The 5,787-nt window shown below is 34.6% G+C and overlaps 1 long non-coding RNA gene across 1 annotated transcript; it reads right to left on the reverse strand.

The window, feature by feature from the left end:
- Positions 1-1,062: 1,062 nt before the first annotated feature.
- On the reverse strand, positions 1,063-2,215 carry LOC147931095 (uncharacterized). The gene is made up of 2 exons (XR_015574018.1): positions 1,897-2,215; positions 1,063-1,802 (listed from the first exon to the last, which is right to left on the reverse strand). It is a non-coding gene; the product is annotated as an uncharacterized LOC147931095 (long non-coding RNA).
- Positions 2,216-5,787: the final 3,572 nt, after the last annotated feature.

The raw sequence follows: 5,787 nt of genomic DNA on the forward strand, positions 1-5,787 counted from the left end.
TCCCGTGCTTTAAACACGGATCAACATTTTTAAAAAATTATAATATAATAATAAAAATTATTGTTAGATACTTTTAAAAATATTATTTTATTTGAGATAATATTTATTTTTTATTGTTCTATAAATTTTTATATGTCTTTTTAAATACTAATTATTTTAGAATATTATAGTATTTTATTTTTGATGTATATTATAGTTTTATATTGTTTGTTTGTTGTATATGCATCAATATTTTGTAAAATATGAAGTAGTAATTTTAATATTATAACTGTGACCAAATAAAATTTATTAATTTATCAACTATATAAATTTAGTTTTGCCAATCCGCCAATGTGGAAATTAAAACAAACATTATTTTTCCATAGATCGAGTAATATATCTTTTACATTAAAAAAGAGTAATATATCTTCGTTTTTAAAAATTCAAATCACAACATATGCAGAAAAAATTCTGTATATTTATTAGTCATAAGTATTATATGAAAATTTCAACCAATTTGTAAATAAAATAAAAAAAAAGATGATAGGAGAATCATAATTTGAAATCTTAATAAAATCTTTGAAATCTAGTTATTAAAAATAATTTGATTGTCTACTTAGATATAAATTCATATTTTTTGGAATTCTGATTGGTTTATATTTTTTAAAAAAATATTTAGTAATTTTCGTCCATAATTTTATTAGAGGGAGAGAAAAAAAATTTTAACTAATAATTATCTGTATTTTTAAAAATCTTAGCTGTTAATTTTTATTTTTTATATTTTTTCAAGTGCAAATTAGTTTTGATTTGAATAGATTTTTTTACTTTTCTAATTTTTTTTTATTTTTGATATGTTAGCGTTTTTTATTTTTAATTAATTATATTTATTGAATTAATCTTAACTAAAATTTTCTAATAGCAATTGAATGTAATGTTTTAAGGTTAGTTTCATATTTGTACTTCCCAATTAATATCCTTTATCTTATAAATCACAAGTCACCTGTCCAATTAAATTCTACCACATCAGATTTTATTTTATTTTTAATTTAAATTCTGAATAAATCGAAATCGCTCAAGATGAAAGAAATTAAAATAATAACCAAATTTTCTAAGAAAAATCCCTTAATTTTCTCTCCCACCATCACCACGATCTCTACATCTTAGAAACTGTTTTATCTTCTTCAATAAATTTAATTCACGATGAACTCAAAACTTATTTATTTAGTCTCGCAAAATTATTTTTTTTCTGCCAAAGGTCCACGCTCTGCTAGGTCGTTTATGTTTCCATAAAATTCCATAGATATATGCATGTCCATACTCGCTCCGTCTCCTACTTGAAAACATCTTTAGTCTCTTCTAATGACCGTGTGGACGTTGGCAATGAGTTCCTAAGCAACCTATCACTGGTATACGACTGTGAGTACAGCCACGGGAGATCGGAAAAGCTACCCGGTTAGTTAGCAAAACATTTTCTTTCATCTCTTGGAAAATTAAAATCATATTGTAATTCAGTTTTTCAATATTTCCAATCATTTTCTATTTAGAATTGCTGAGAATGTCGAGTATGATTGATAAGAATTGTACTAATTTATGGATTTTAATTTGAAGGCAAAATAATCTTCATGAATGGAAGGAAGTAGAAGATTGGAGAAAGTGGTTAATAGTACTAGACAGATGCTTTCCATGGAAGGGGCTCGCATTTCCGACAGTGTATAGGAATCAGAAGGTACATATTATAATTGATTAGTTCATTCAGCTTCCCTCATTGTCTGCAATGGACATTTCCTTGCCATGTAATGCTTTTACTCAATTTGAAGTCATTGCTATGCGGAGAAAAAAATTGAGATGAAATGATTAATTAGATTTTAGAAACAAATCCACATATTGAACACAAGATATAGTTATATACTTATATACCTGTTTACCCTGTGATTGTGTGTGGCAGGCGAGAACAAATGTGAAGGCACTCTTTTTCTCCGGTGCGTCATACAACATACAATGTAAACGTATATGGAATTTTTACCTTTGTGAGCTCTTTACTTACCACGGGCTGTGAAGGACAATCTTACAATCAGAGAACCAATCATCGATGCCTAGATAGTGTTTTACAATCGGAGAACCAGCCATTGTTTCTAACCATAAGAGCGAAATAGAAAGATGAGGCGGTAGAGATTTTGTCCGCTTCTCTATTAACTGTTTCTTTTAAGTTGAAAAAGCAACATAAACAACATTTTCTAGTAATCAAAATAAGATTCTATCCTTACTATTAAAGAGGTATGATCTTAGTAGGTATTCCCGTGCATAGCACGGGTGGTAATACTAGTAGTAGGATAAACCATAGTTAAATCAAAAGTTAATTAACAAAATCCCATTAAATTTGAATTAAACCAATCTAAATCCAAAATTGACCTGAAATTAGACTAAGACTAATAAGAAACGTAATATGAACCATGTTTAAACTGAACTAGATTTTAACCCGCGGTACACCGCGGGTCTATATTTTCCAAATTTTTGTTTATGCAAAATTTAAGTTGGATGTTGTGTATAATTGTTAAAACAATTTATTTAATTTTTTGGGCAAAAAAACAATTTAATTATTTTGTATTGTTTTTGTGCATGTAAATGTGAGGAATTAATTATTAAATTTTTAAATTTATAGATTATTATTGTTTGATTATTTTTTAACTTAAACTTGTATGTTTCAAGATATATATTTGAGCATGTTGACTTGGAAATTTGTATAATTTTGATGTATTCGGTTTGTATTTAAATTGGTTATTTGTTTTTTGTTTTATATAACATGGTTTTCTGGAATTGTTGTTAAATATGTCGAGGCCCATAGAGAGTTCTGAAGCCCAATATCATCAGCCGGTGTCCATATACCATATGTATGTTTTAGATATTCATTTTTTTTTTTTGACGATCAAACCCCATATATTAAGTTATCGGAGATGACTCTCTTCGAGAGAGAGCCAATTAGGTACCGACGAGCTTACATGGGAAAAACAGAAACCGCGTGCTCTTGCACATTTTGCAAGTTTATCAGCACAGATATTATCCTCTCGAGGAATATATCTAATACTAAAATTAGCAAATCTATCCCTGAAATGAATAAAATTCTTCAATTCTGATGAAAATGTCGGCCAATCCTCGATAATAGACGTCATCCTTAGGAGGTCTGAACAATCCGTAGCAAAAAAAGCTTTATCCAAGTCCAACGCTAATAAGCACTCCATAGCCCAAATAAGGGTATCTAACTCTGCATGTAATGGGGATAAGCTTCTGCGCGATCCTTTTAGCCCCATGTGCAGGATTCTATCACCGATAGACGCAATCCAGCCATGCCCACTCCTATCCACCTCTGTATGCCAAGATCCATCTATAAAGCATACAAGAGATTCTTGCGGAATTGGGATCGAAGGTATGCATGCTTCTACTACTGCTGGTGCTAAGTCTCTGTTATTTGCTCTTCTCCAAACTTCTTCTTCTTGGATAGCTTTTTCCAGTGTATCTTGCGGAGATTCAGAGATATTTTCAAACACTTTCCTATTTCTTGCCTTCCAAATGTACCACATCATCCACGGGAACGTTCTCAAGTTTTGATCAGTTGCACCAAAGTCTCTACCACGCCCATATAGAAAATCGAGGTTGCTATATAAGGAAGATGAAGGGAACACCATAGGATGGGAAGGAATTATCGATAAAGCCGATACTTGACATGCTGGGGGATATTCAAATAGCATATGGTTTATAGTTTCCTCCTCCGCTCCACATCTAGGACAGTCTTTATTTCTACCAATATGGCGATAATGCAGGCGTTGACATGTTGCCAAGCACCCAGTCACACATTGCCACACGAAATGCTTAAGCTTCCGTGATGTTTTTAACTTCCATGCTTGCGCCTTAAGTGTCGTAACACTAGGTCCCTGAGAAGGGAGGTCGCAAGCAGGGCGAGAGATAGCTCTCGCGGCTTCGTATCCAGATTTAACGGTATAATTTCCAGACTTTGTCAGAGTCCAAGAGTAACCGTCCCTCGAGGCATTCAAGCTCGGTTTAATCCCCAAAATAAGGGTAATTTCTTTCGGGGGGAATAGTTCCCGAAGACGTTCAATTTTCCACTTTTTGTGTTAAAATCTATCAAGGTGTTAACACAAATCAAGGGATTTCTCTCATTAGTCAAACTTTGGGGTGGCTGTGCTGGCGTATCTGGGATCCATGGTTCAGTCCAGATGCACGTATTGAAACCCGAGCTTATGGTCTTACGAATTCCATACGAAAGAACATGCTTTGCTGCCAGCATGCTCCTCCAGCCATATGAAGGTCGATTTGATACTTGTATCTCTAATGGACTACAGTATCGAAAGTATCTCCCTTTTAGAACTCGGTTAAGAAGGGAATCTGGATATCTCAGCAATCTCCATAGTTGCTTTGCCAAAAGGGCAAGATTAAATTCTTCTAGTGTTCTAAAGCCTAGCCCACCTTCCGACAGTTGAGTACACATTTGCTCCCATGATATCCAATGTAGTCCTTTACTCTCTGCTTTATTGCTCCACCAGAAATTGGCTATTGCGCTAGTTAGTTTTGAGCATATAGCTTTTGGTAAGAGAAAACACGACATTACATATGTCGGAATTGCTTGCGCCACTGATTTAATCAGGACTTCCTTGCCTCCCTTGGATAGAGATTTAGAAGTCCATAAGTTTACCTTCTTATGGAGTCTATCCCTCACAAATGCAAAGACTTGTGCCTTTGACCCATGAATCTTCTCAGGGAGACCCAAGTATGTACCCATGCCTCCTTCTTGTGATATCCCAACAATAGATTTGATCTCTTGACGTATATGGGACGGGACCTCGGTTCCAAACATGATGGAAGATTTGGAGAAGTTAATTTCTTGTCCAGATGCCTCGCCATAAAAGCGGATTATATCAATAATTTCCTTGCATTGCTGAGGATCGGCTCTGCAGAAGAATAAACTGTCGTCTGCAAAAAGTAAGTGGGAAACTTGTGGGCTTGCATTTGAAATACGTAATCCCTGGATCTTTCCCTCTCTCTCTGCGTTCCTAATCTGAGCGATTAAGGCCTCAGTACAAAGTATAAATAGGTATGGAGAAATTGGGTCTCCCTGCCGAATCCCACGTGTTGGCCTAATTCGTCCCTTGGGATCTCCATTGATCAAAATACGGTAGGAGACGGAAGTAATGCATTGCATTATCCAACCCACCCATTTTTGATCAAATCCCATTTTTTCCATCAAAGCTCTTAAGAAATTCCATTCCACCCTATCATAAGCTTTACTCATGTCCGTTTTTATTGCCATAAATTTTTTCCGGTTGGCCTGATTAGAACGGAGGGCATGAAAGTTTTCTTGAGCAATGAGGATATTATCTGTGATTAATCTTCCTGACAGAAAGGCCGATTGGGTCTCGGATATCAGTTCCGGCAAAAACTTCTTGAGACGTAAGCTCAGAATTTTTGAAATCACCTTATAGCTCACATTACACAAACTAATAGGGCGAAATCTTGACATTTCACGAGGTCGTTCTCCTTTCGGGATTAAACATATATTTGTCTCATTTAGCTTGCCATAAAAAATTCCTGAGCTAAAGAAGTTCTTCACCATCTTAGTGAGATCACCTTTTATGGTTTCCCAAAATTTTTGGAAGAACAAAGCAGTCATCCGACCAGGTCCTAGGGCCTTTCCCGGATTCAGGGAGAACAGAGCTCGTTTGACCTCCTCTTCTAAGATTTCTTTTGTGAGATGCTCATTCATAGCAGGTGTGACCAATGTAGGTACATCCTTAATGG

This window comes from Camelina sativa, chromosome 12 (genome assembly GCF_030686135.1).
Source record: "Camelina sativa cultivar CO46 ecotype springtype chromosome 12, ASM3068613v1".
Classification (NCBI taxonomy): Eukaryota; Viridiplantae; Streptophyta; class Magnoliopsida; order Brassicales; family Brassicaceae; genus Camelina; species Camelina sativa.